Genomic DNA, 13,367 nt, shown 5'->3' on the forward strand with positions numbered 1-13,367 from the left:
TAAAGGGTCCCGTGGGGAAAATAATTTTTTTTTAATTTTTCGCGGTAGAAGCACTTCCCGGTTCGCGAACCGGGTCGCAAACTGGTAGCGAAACGGGAAGTCGCCATTTTGTGTTTCGTTTTAATTAAATTACAAGATGGAGGAAAAGCAATGTGAGAAATGGGTATAAGGGGGTATGGGAGACGTATCCTGACCCCCTATGTTTTCTGAGGGTGGTTGAGGAGGCTCATATTTGTTGATACTTGTCTTCCAGCGGTTGCGCGTGAGCGTTTTTTTTTTTTTTTGCTGCGTGATTTCTGTTAACGTTTGATTCGAAGGAAATCAGGAAGTGTTGACCGCCATTTTGACACTGCGAGTAAATATATTGTTAAAAATAATTGTTATAAATTAATCCGTATTGATAAACATTGTCTGCGCCATCTTGTTTTTTTTCCAATGCCACACTTTTGTCGTGCACGGCAGCCATTTTAGATGCCTTGACCAGACCCACTCTCTGCACGCCGCCGATCCTCAGCATGGCTCCCCACCCTCGCAAGCATCTCCCCCATGCACTGGTCACCCACGCTCTCTCTCTCATGTATGGGCCATAAACCTCCTCCCATATGCGCTGCTCTTCCCTGAGAATCACACCCCGTGCTGAGGAAAATTCAGCCCAGATTACAACCGATGTCCAGGCTGCTGGCACAAGACGCCACTTAGTTCCCATCTTGAACGGTTACCAAATAAAGAGACGGGCGCTGGAAGCAGGAACACAAGAACAGAGTTTTATTTTTCATGAGGAGAGCCTGTCATTTCACTCTACATATCATACAAGTACCACTCAGCCCCCTGGCCCCCTAATCCTCAGGCAGTATTGCCACTGCAACAAAGGACTTAAACTCCTGCAAAGAACACCATGTAACATTTAATATCATTTACCACCAATGTTTTCATATATCGGTGTTGCTGAACTCACTCAGTGAAATGTCGCTCATTTCATTAAATCACTTTTAAAGCATGCCTTATAACAATACACCCAATCCTATGTGGAAGTGCTTATATTAAACATGACATTGCTTTAACCAGGATAGACAAAGAAATGACACAGTGATGTAAAAGTTTCTGAAAGAAATGCCAAGAACGTCCCATGTGAAAGTGAATTTTATCTGGCAATTTTTTTCTTTTCCTTCTCATGAAAAGAAAGTTAATCCCAGGTTCGTTACCTGCCTCATCTGCAAAAAAAAAACTCTCGAGAGGGACCGAAAAAAAATATAGCTATGGTAATCATACCATGCATCGGCACATGGAGAGGTGGCACCCTCTTAATTATTCTAAAGCACAACTTCGAGATTTGGTGGATAACCCCCGACCGGCAAAAACATCCACCAATGACTTAGCAATAAGTGAGTCAGAGGCAAGGGAAACGGTCCCAAATCTGCAAAAGAACTTTGGGCAGATGAGATTGACTTGTGTAGCATGTGGAAAATTAATTTCATGCGGACAGATGAGTATTACTCTAATAAATAGATCATATGAAAATCATCAATGTCCAAAACGTCCTAGAAAGTAATTTTTGTCATTTTTGAGGAAGAGAGATAACCTACAGTGGTACGGAGTCGTTTTCGTTCGTACTAGGGGGGGCCAGGTGACATTCCTTCGGGGTGGCTTAGGGGCATTTAAAACAACTTCCCTGATACAGGTACAGGATCTTTATCGATTGCTTTATGCTGTACAAAAATGAAAAACACATACAACAAACCTGGACCATTCATATTTTCAATGTTTCTGCGTACTATACTTTTTAACTCTTAACTAATTGAGCTGCTTCATTTCACCTGCTTTTAAAAAAAAATAAAAATAAAAAATCGGAAACAGTGGCCATTTCTTCGAAACTTACCAATCTACGCGTTACAACTACGTTTGCTTTTTCAAAAACCTTTAATAAAAATGTTGGTGCCCAAGTACGGGCCTACAATCCCGTGGGCCGGCCACGGAGCAGGCTGGAACTGTAAATGGGGGGGGGGGGGGTATTTATTTGTGGAAAACATAACAGAGTCAGTGGTCGTTGATTTCATAGTAAAAAGTGCGACAAGTGCAACAAAATCATATTGATAATTCATTGTGAGCAAGTACCATTAGTGTTGACAATTCCAACCTTCAATAATAAATACAGTAATCAATGATGCATTAGAACTTAATATCAATTCATTGTTCGAACGTGTGATCAGTCTTATCCCATATCAATTCATGTGCTAAAAACTGCGTACATATCTCATGATATCAAGGCTGAGCAATCGGGGCACAACAAGGAGTTGAGAGTTTCATTTGTACCGGCGCCATTTTGGGTGAGGTCAGGAAGGTCCAAGTATAGTCAAAATGTCTCCACCAACTCGTGGTTGGACCGGGACTTCTTTCGGCAGTCCAAAAGTTTTCGTTGAAGGGTAGCAGAGGGGACTGGCGACATGAACCATCATTGAAAATGGGGTGGGAGGCAACAATCTCTCCTACCGGGTCATACTGGTGTCCCACCGGAACTGATCAAGTTGGTAGTCCTGCAGGATTTTGATCATTTCAAGACTGAGGCCGGCGCCGGCATGAGCGCGCCGACGTCCCTCGGCTACGTCGTGGTCGTTCCGTGGGTGATCATGGCAGTCATTCCCCATCGGGGGTCGGGGGCCCCCGTGGCTCTTATAGAATCTTCAAAGTTGAGGAGAACGTTTCTGGACGCAGGACTCATTTTCTTGCTGAACTGAAAAGCGTTGTTGTACCGCAAAAATAAACAAGACCCCCGCTGGGTGAGCGGAGCATCATTGCCTCGCAATAGTGGACGAGACCTTTTGTCGGGTCAGTGGAGCGCCGCTGCATCGCAAGAGTGGAGGAACCCTTGTCGGGTGAGTGGAGCGATGGGGGTGCAGCTGAGGGGCCCCCACCTGGGGGGGTGGAAGAGGCTCGTTCGCGCCACCTCTCCCTCCCAGCGCACCCCACGCCGACACCTGGCATTGATATCGGTGATGTCCGGACCAGTCGATAAGAGGGGGGGGTCGGAGGCAGAGGCAAGACATCCCCCCCCGTGGCCTGCAGGGCGCTGCTTCAGGACCGAACGGGGAGCTCATACCAAGCCGGGGCCAGACCAGGAGATACGAGGGGAGGGGGGGTCGGTGGCATGTGCAAGACATCCCCCCCCAGTGTTGTTGCAGCCATTATTGAAGAAAGAAGAAGATCCCGTCGGCCTCGGCTCCTCTTCTGGTGCACCTTACTCGACGACCCTTTTCTTGGGTGAGTGGAGCGTTGGGGGGGTGCAGCTGAGGGGCCCCCACCTGGGGGGGTGGGAGAGGCTCGTTCGCGCCGCCTCTCCCTCCCAGCGCACCCCACGCCGACACCTGGCGTTGATATCCGTGATGTCCGGACCAGGCGATAAGAGGGGTGGTCAGAGGCAGAGGCAAGACATCCCCCCCCCCCGTGGCCTGCAGGGCGCCAGAAGAGAAATGGAGGACCAGCACATTCCGGGCCGACCATCCCACGACTTCTCCGGCTGATGGCGGCTAGTCGGGCCCCGCCCTGCACGTGTCGAGGCCTCGTCTTCCGGATGGGCGTAACCGTGGACCTGTTGCACTTCGGGAGTTTCCGGAATGGGGGTAGGTATCTGCTGATTTGTATCGATTTCATGTTACCGTTATTGGGCGTGGCGGGCGGTGGGACAGACATGCTTGGAGCAGTGGGGGGTTGGCGGAGGTTAGCTACCTCGTGGCTGCCGTAACGTCAAGCTTGGCTTCTCTCACCACTTCCATGTTTCTTATTTCTAGCAAAGTCAAAAACTCATCAGTGGCCTACTGATTTTGTTCGATTTCTTTCCCTTCTTTTTCAAGTGTGTTTCATTGTAAAGTTTCTGTTTAACAGGATACAGTGATTACTTCGTATTTTACATATGTCTTCTTTATTAGGGGTACTCTCCGGTTGAGCCAGATGATGTACCTCTAATAAATGGTCCGGGTGGAACTAGTTTCTCAATCAGTGGGGAGTAGATGGGCATGACAGATTACAACGGGGGACAAAGGTCCGCATTACCCACCCTTCACTACTTGCAAAGACTAGATAGAATGTTTCTATTCCACGTTATTTGCAAACAGAGAATACCTCGAAAGAACTATTCCTTGAACAATAAATGTCCAGCCAATCAATCAATCAGTGGGGAGAAAAACAGGCATGACGGATTACAACGGGGGACAAAAGTCCGCATTACCTATCCTTCACTATCTGCAAAGGGAGACAGAATATTCCTATTCTTCTCTGTTTGTAGACAGGGAATATCTCAAAGAGCAATAATTAATAAAAAATTAACAACTTTAAGGTAAATACTCACAATATGACTACTCAACGAAGTTAAAAAGTAATGGGTATAGGTACTTGAGAGGTTTTCGGTGGCAGATAATCTACAATATACACTTGTACATATGAGTCTGATACAGGGCGGATCTCTGTATAACTATGGATAATTAGATATTAGGATGGCATACAAAGCTCCCAACCTTCTTACTTTTTCTCTTAAAGGGTTTCAAATTGGGGACAAATATTAGGCTGTGCTCTAGAGGTTGACGGTGTTGTTCCACTGGTACTCGGGCCTTCTCATGAAGCAGAAGGAGCCGCTCTCAATCTCCTTAACTCTTCCCTTGCAAAGTTGACCAGATTCTTAGTCTGCAACTGCTTCAGCATACTTGCAGTTCCACACAAGTCCTTTTTATTGGGGTCTCCTCTTGAAAGCCGTCTTGCATATGCGGCAAGTAACTTTTCTTGCATTCACCTTTTTTAAGACTTGTGAAAATTAATTTCAAAACATTCAATAAATACGGTGTTACTATGCATTGTGTCAAATACTTTATTAAAAATATGCAGAAAATGTTCCCTTTATTTGTTGTTAAGGTCTTTACAAGAGAATTTGAAAGAAGAAAGTAGGAGATGAATAACACATGTAGGACGTTATATCTCAAACTGCAAAAATTGATAAAAAGGGTGGACCAAAGTCTGCATGTACAATGCCAGTGGAAGCGTTTCAGGCACACTGCAAAGATTTAAAAGAATATAAATATTGTCAAGTTTTACTTTGACTTGTGATGTTTGATCTCATTTAGTCACTTCAATCTAATTTTAAACACTAATTTTCTTTTTGTTTTGCAGATTAACTACAATACTTATTTTGGACTTCATATTATATGTTGTTTATTATATTGTTTTGTTACTTATAGTTCTAGTTATTTATTGTAGTGTTATCTTTTAGTTATAGTTCCAGTTATTGTTTTAATAAAAGTTAATTAAAAAAGTACATAGGTCTGTTTTTTTGTGGGGGTAGCAGTCATCAATAGAAATGATATTTATAATTTGAAGTATAATGCTGAAGCTCACTCATTAGCAACATATTGTGGTGAACTTTTAACCTATGTGCTGACGTAAGTGTTCCATAAACTACTACTATGGTAACAGGCAAAATACTGTTTGGGGGTGGGGTATAATACGCAGGAATGCTGTAAAAATAAATGGGCAAGGGCTGTTTTGTTTTCCACTGTTGCAACATAAAGTGATCGATAAAAATCCGATAATCAGGCCTATCTGCGACTAAGACAGCAGGCCGAGTCTCTTTTGCTCAACGGCTCCCTCATGGGACAAAGAAACGCCCTTTTTCACGAAATAGGAATATTTTACTTGCAGAACAGTTGTTAATTTCCCGTGAAAATACATTAGCCTGGAACATTGTTAGTGATAAACTGTAAATGCATCTGGGTCCTTTGCTTAAAAAATAAAATATAAAATATATTTGTGAATTAGAATAAGAATATATGTTACAGCTATAGATATTTGCTATTAAAAAACCATTGAAGTTCACTGAAAAAACCATAGGTTTTAGGCCATATATAGTTAGGGATTAGCATTTACAAAACCGTAATTTACTCGCACAAAACCATTGAAATTCGCATATATAGTTAGATGCAATAACTATATATCGCGCACCCGCAATCCACTGCTGATGATGTCACATATTACATCATTCATGACATGGTCAGTGACATCACTGATGACATCACTGATGACAACTCAAATGACATCACTGATGACAACTCAAATGACATCACTGACAACATCACTGATGACATCAATCATGTGATAATACGATCAACCTCTTCAGACTCTAATATAACCTTAGATACACTCAGAGTAAACAGACACTCACAGACTGTCACTCATCCATGGAGTTACTCACACACCTAGTCAGTCATGCACTGAATCAATCACACCTCCATTTCCTCAACTATACAGTTATACACACACCTTACTTATTCAAACATATACTAACACATATTTACTCTCTTATACAATTCCTGATACAAGTTTTCAATGATCCATTCAGCCACTCACACATTCACTGGCTCTTATACACAGTAATTTAAATATGTGAACTCTCACATGTACTGTGTTTTACATATGTACTTACTTTGACATGTAGCACTGAGATATCCATTCACTCACCAATACACTCGTACACAGTCAACCACCCATACAGCTGTTACCACATGCAGTTTTGAACCCATAGATCTAGTGAATCAACTGTTCACACATGTATGCACAGAGTCACACACCTCCCAGCCACCCCCACACACACACACACACACACTCACTCTCCCATACAAATACTTGGGCAACCAATCAATAACCCATATAGTTACTCATATAGCTACTGATCAACACATGCAGCATTTCATAGAACAACAGATATAATGATGCACAAATTAGGACAGTTTAGTCACTAACCCATGCACTCAGTGAGACACATTTAATCACTCTCTCATACAGTCAGTCATGCACCTACTAAATCCTTCATCCAGACACTTATACATCCACTCATTCTTCAATATGTAAGACATATTTTAACTTTACAGAAACATACAGTCACTGGATGATGTCATCAGTGATGTCACTGACCATGTCATGAATGATGTAATATGTGACATCATCAGCAGTGGATTGCGGGTGCGCGATATATAGTTATTGCATCTAACTATATATGCGAATTTCAATGGTTTTGTGTGAGTAAATTAAGGTTTTGTAAATGCTAATCCCTAACTATATATGGCCTAAAACCTATGGTTTTTTCAGTGAATATATATATATAGATATATATATATATATATCTATATATATATATTCACTGAAAAAACCATGGGTTATAGACCATATATAGTTAGGAATTAGCATTTACAAAACCTTATTTTACTCACACAAAACCATTGAAATTTCATGTATAGTTAGTTGCACTAACTATATATCCCACAATCCACTGCTGATCATGTCACATATTACATCATTCATGACATGATCAGTGACATCACTGATGGCATCACTGATGACAACATCCAGTGACTGTATGTTTCTGAAAAGTCAAAATATGTCTTACATATTGAAGAATGAGTGGATGTATAAGTGTCTGGATGAAGGATTTAGTAGGTGCATGACTGACTGTATGAGTGAGTGATTAAATGTGTCTCACTGAGTGCATGTGTTAGTGACTAAACTGTCTTAATTTGTGCATCATTATATCTGTTTTTCTGAAAAATGCTACATGTGTTGATCAGTAGCTTTATGATTAAGTATCTGGGTTATTGATTGGTTGCCCAAGTATTTGTATGGGAGACTGAGTGTGTGTGTGGGTGGCTGGGAGGTGTATGACTCTGTGCATAGATGTGTGAGCAGTTGATGCACTAGATGTATGGGTTCAAAAGTGCATGTGGAAACAGCTGTATGGGCGGTTGACTGTGTGCATGAGTGTATTGTTGAGTGAATGGATATCTCAGTGCTACGTGTCAAAGTAAGTACATATGTAAAACACAGTACATGTGAGAGTTGACATATATAAATAACTGTGCATAAGAGCCAGTGAATTTGTGAGTGGCTGTATGGATCATTGTGAACTTGTATCAGGGATTGTATAAGAGAGTAAATATGTGTTAGTATATGTTTGAATAAGTAAGGTGTGTATAACTGTATAGTTGAGGAAATGGAGGTGTGATTGATTCTTTGCATGACTGACTAGGTGTGTGAGTAACTCCATGGATGAGTGACAGTCTGTGAGTGTCTATTTACTCTGAGTGTTTCTAAGATTATATTAGAGTCTGAAGAGGTTCACCGTATTATCACATTAATGATGTCATCAGTGATGTGATCAGTAATGTCAAATGAGATGTCATCAGTGATGTCATCAGTGATGTCATCAGTGATGTCACTGATCATGTCATGAATGATGTAATATGTGACATGATCAGCAGTGGATTGCGGGTGCTCTATATATAGTTAGTGCAACTAACTAAATATGAAATTTCAATGGTCTTGTGTGAGTAAAATAAGGTTTTGTAAATGCTAATTCCTAACTATATATGGTCTATAACCCATGTTTTTTTCAGTGAATATATATATATATATATATATATATATATATATATATATATATATGGGTCAATCTCTGCTTTAAAGGTTACGACCACAGAAAGATACTGACCACCACACGGTCGCCAGTAGGTAGTTATAGTTAGGATTTTTTTCAATGTTAAATCTCAAAATTCTATTTGGAATAACTTTGGCGCCGGTTGACGAATCTGCCTGAAAATTTCCTCAAAATGGTCTCTTCGAGCTCCGGTCCTTCCCTGAAAGTTTGGGGGGGATTTGTTAAGTGGGGCTGAGATAAAAGGGGGGTCCCACAAAGCGTTTTCCCCATGTTAATTTCCATAGGGCGGTCAACCTCACTTTTAGCCCGAACGGCTGAATGGATTTACACCAAACTTGGCAAAATTGTAGGGACTGGTAGCCCGATGTGCCTTTGCTATGTCTCAAGATATGTGTTCCAGTGGATTTTGAGTAATTTAGGTACCAAAAAATATATATATCTTTAAGCGCGCCCCGGTACGCGCTCCAGGGAGCGCCCCGGGCGCGACACGCGAGGTGCGCACGGAAATCTGATTGGCTCTTGGGTGTCTGTAAACATTCGAAACAGTCCAGAGCAGCCGCCATCTTGTGTCTCGGTAGTATCGAGACACAAGAGGTGGCCAAAACAAAGGGGGAAATGACCATAAGGGGGCAGGGTAGATCCCCCCTGACCCCCTAGGTTTAATGTGGGGGCTTAAAAAGGGCCCCGCGGGGCAAAACATTTTTTTTTGTTTGGCGCGGGGGGCGTGCCCGGTACGCGCACCGGGGAGCGGACCGGGGAGCGTACCATGAGGAAAAATGAATGATAGAGTTTTTAAAAAATGTAGCCTTTTTTTAAAAATTGGAGGTAGTTCTAAAAATAACTGTTTTTTTTCTTCTTTTTGTTGTTTTATATTTTTTATATTGTTTTTTTGAACATTTTGTACTTTTTTTGGATTTTCTGAACAGTTTTAGATTTTTTTTGTATTTTTCATGGGGAAAAACTAAAAAACAGGGAATTGAAAATGGCTCAACTGGAGCAAAAACCTAAAAGAAAAGAAAAAATTAGGGTTGATTGGGGCATTTATGGTTGTCCCCAGCAAGGACGATGAGCTTTACACTCTGTTCTCCGTAGGAGATGGTCTTCCCACAAAATTTACAGATAATTCTGAAATCTGCAAATCGGGGCTGAATGCACAGCATCGTCTCACTTTCCTCTGGTGCAGACGCAGTGGGTTGTTTCCTTTTTGAGCTGGTTCTTGTTGATCGGGAGGGTTACTGGCCAGTTCCCTCATTTCTGCAGCAGAATAGTTTATAGGATGTTTGCGCTGCATGTGGCGTATAATTGTGTAGTTCCCAAATGAATATTTTTTATTTGGGTTTCCCCTGGAAAGTTCCATGCCACAAATTTTGCAACTGACCTTGGGTGCATTTACTTTTTATTTCCCCTCTGGGAGAGTAAAAAACTCCCAAATAATGTGTGGTCTTGGCTGGTATGGGGTATTGTGTTCTTCCAGCCATCTTGAACTCCCCTCCTAGTCCTCCTCCTCTTCCTCTTCTTGAAGACCACCAATGATATCTTGAGGAGGTCCGTTTGGTGGTGGTGGTGGTGCAGATGCACCAGCTGCTGCTACTACTGAAGCGATTATTTTGAGCAAAAAAGTAGAGAGAGCTACAAACAGGTCTTCCTAAGTCAAAGGACAAAGTCAGAATAAGGAAAAAAGGTGGGGTCTTTCATCCTTTTGAAAAAAAAAAATTATTGAACCAATGAAAAGTGTTATTTTGAGGTCACATGACCAGGGGCTTCATCATTATGAAACCAAAACTGTTATGAACCAATAAAAATTGTTATTTTCAGGTCACATGACCCGGGTCGCGTCGTGTAAATGCGTCGGATGTTTACGTTGCGTGATCGTATTCGCTCGAGTGCTTCCGGATGCGCTTACGCCGTGCGTATCACGCGGATGCGGCTACGCGATACGTCACGATCATGTTTTCGTTCGCGATATTGGCGCTTACGGAACGCTCCCCGGAGTGCGCCCCGGGGCGCTTTATAAAAGTACGCTTTTCGGGGCGCTCCCCGGGGCGCGCACCAGGAGCGCTCCAAAGCAACAAAAAAAAATTGTAAAAGATTGTAGGGACTGGTAGCCCTATTTTCAAGTGGTTTTTACGAAAATTAACTTTGAAAAAAACTATATATTGTGCTACATTGGGCTATATATATGTTAGAGCCAAAATGTAGCCCAAATGTAGCCCAATGTAGCCCAATGTAGCCCAAAGATGGCCAACAGAGACAAAAAAAAATGTAGCCCAAATATCAGCCAGATGTAGCCCAACTGTAGCCCAATGACAGAATGTACCAGAGTGTTCTAAACAACTAGAGCGCTAACAGTCTTACTTATAAAGTGAGACTTATAGTTAGGAATTAGCATTAAAAAAACCTATGAAATTCACTGAAAAAACCATAGGTTTCAGACCAGTTATAGTTAGGAATTAGCATTTAAAAAACCTATGAAATTCACTGAAAAAACCATAGGTTTCACACCAGTTATAGTTAGGAATTAGCATTTAAAAAACCTTTGAAATTCACTGAAAAAACCATAGGTTTCACACCAGTTATAGTTAGCTGGAAATTTTACTGACATAAAACCATTGAAATTCCACGTTATAGTTAGTTGGACTCACTAAAGCTTGCGCGTGTAACGCACTGCTGATGACGTCACATATTACATCACTCCTGACATGGTCAGTGACATCACTCATGACATCACCGATGACACCATCCTTGTGACAGAGTGACAGACCTCCTTTCACTGTAATGTAACCCATGAAACACATATTGAAAAATATAAATTAATTTTTTTTTAAAAATGGAGATACCCATACCAGTTACAACAACCAATTCAATAAATCCACCATCTATATACACATTCACTCATTCACCAACAGTTCTATATAATCACTCATACATATACTCACTCATCAGATGTAGTGATACACCTATACATCCTGTTACACACCGACAGTCATCCAAAAGTTACTCACACACATACTCACACATGCAAATAAACTTTTGAACATCCATTTATTTGCATATACAGCTATACACACACAACCACCTTACTTCTAAGGAAAGTTACACATACTTACTCTCTTAAACAATCACTTATAGAAACACAAACTCATTAAAACAGGAACTCTTACAATCTCTTACTCTCACATATACTCACTTATATACATCAATACTCACATATACTAGATTAAAACATATGTAGCTACTGATAAAGACACTAGTGAGACAGTCATTCACTCACTAACACACATATATACACACACACACACACCCATACAGTCCTGCACATATGCTGTATTCAAAAGACATAGAAACAGTGAGTCAATCATTGATGCACCTATGTGTTAAGTAACACCCCCACCAAATCATACAGACGCTTATACTGATACTAAAAAAAATCTAATAACCCATATACACACACATGTAGCTACTCACCAACCCATGCAGCCACCTATACACGAAGTGAAACACTGATACAAACATTTAAATATTTAAAAAATACTCGCTAATATATGTATTCACTAAGATACACTTAATAAGCCAGTTAACCAATCAATTTTTTTTTTTAAAAACATCCATTAACCCGTTTAGCGCGTCGAACATTCCGCCCCAGTGCAGACGTTCGATCACGCTAACGGGATTCGGACGTCCAAAGGTCGTGCGCAGCACCAGCGAGGTAGTGCACGTGACGACCGTTGGACGTTCGCAGCACGGAAAGGGTTAAGACACTTATTTAAACATGTATTTTTCCATCGACCTTTACATATACATATATAAAACATTTATTTTTCAGAAAGACACACATTCACTGGATGGTGTCATCAGTGATGTCATGAGTGATGTCACTGACCATGTCATGAGTGATGTAATATGTGACGTCATCAGCAGTGCATTACACGCGCAAGTTATAGTGAGTCCAACTAACTATAACGTGGAATTTCAATGGTTTTATGTCAGTAAAATTTCCAGCTAACTATAACTGGTGTGAAACCTATGGTTTTTTCAGTGAATATATATATATATATATATATATATCTCAAGGACACTGGAGGTAAAGGTCTTCCAAGGCAGTGCAAGCAAGAACCTCAATTCGTTGCTCTAGAGGCCTCTCAGTGATCTTTTAATAAAAGAACCAATATATGTGGATTTACACTTAAACTCACAACTTTTGAAATATCAGGCAATGGAGCCAAGGCCGTCACACTTCACCCACAGTTAGTGGTTCTAATTTGCTTTCTGTGCCATGCCATCCCCCCGATAGTGGACATTACGGGACTGCCACATGACAGGATGATGGCAGGGAGGTCCACAGGAGGATGCCAGCATCTCTGAACTTATGATGTGGGGAAAACACCATTCTGGAAAGGAAACTGGATCAGTAGACTGTTACAGATAATAATACATTAATTTCCTTCCAATCCCAAGGCTTTCCATTCAGTTATTCAATCATTCATAGGCACAGGCTAGAGGCAGATAATGGCCTCTGCCTGCCCTACTTAAATATCTTGTGAGTTGTGACACCAGAACTGCGGTGTGTGGAGCGTGTACTAGTAGTGAGTGAGGATGGACTGGAGTATGGCCTGCCGCTTGTCGGTCAATCGAGGCTATGAGCTCAATTGCAAAGACACATAGCTACGGAGTGCATTCTCTTGTACTCATGGATCTTCATACATACAGAAACCCAAAGGAACATGCTCAGTCACTGTCAGCAGCGTGCTTGCAAACATTTTGCAAGAAGTACTTTTTTTTTTTTTTAGAACGATGGGGTGCCGGTGCGCACAAGGTTTCAACTTTAAAGCTAGACTCAGTCAGAGCCTGAATTGGTCAGGACTCGAAGACTGCGTAAAAAGTTTGCAACAGTTGGAACTTGGAA

This window comes from Lissotriton vulgaris, chromosome 4_1 (genome assembly GCF_964263255.1).
Source record: "Lissotriton vulgaris chromosome 4_1, aLisVul1.2, whole genome shotgun sequence".
Lineage (NCBI taxonomy): Eukaryota > Metazoa > Chordata > Amphibia > Caudata > Salamandridae > Lissotriton > Lissotriton vulgaris.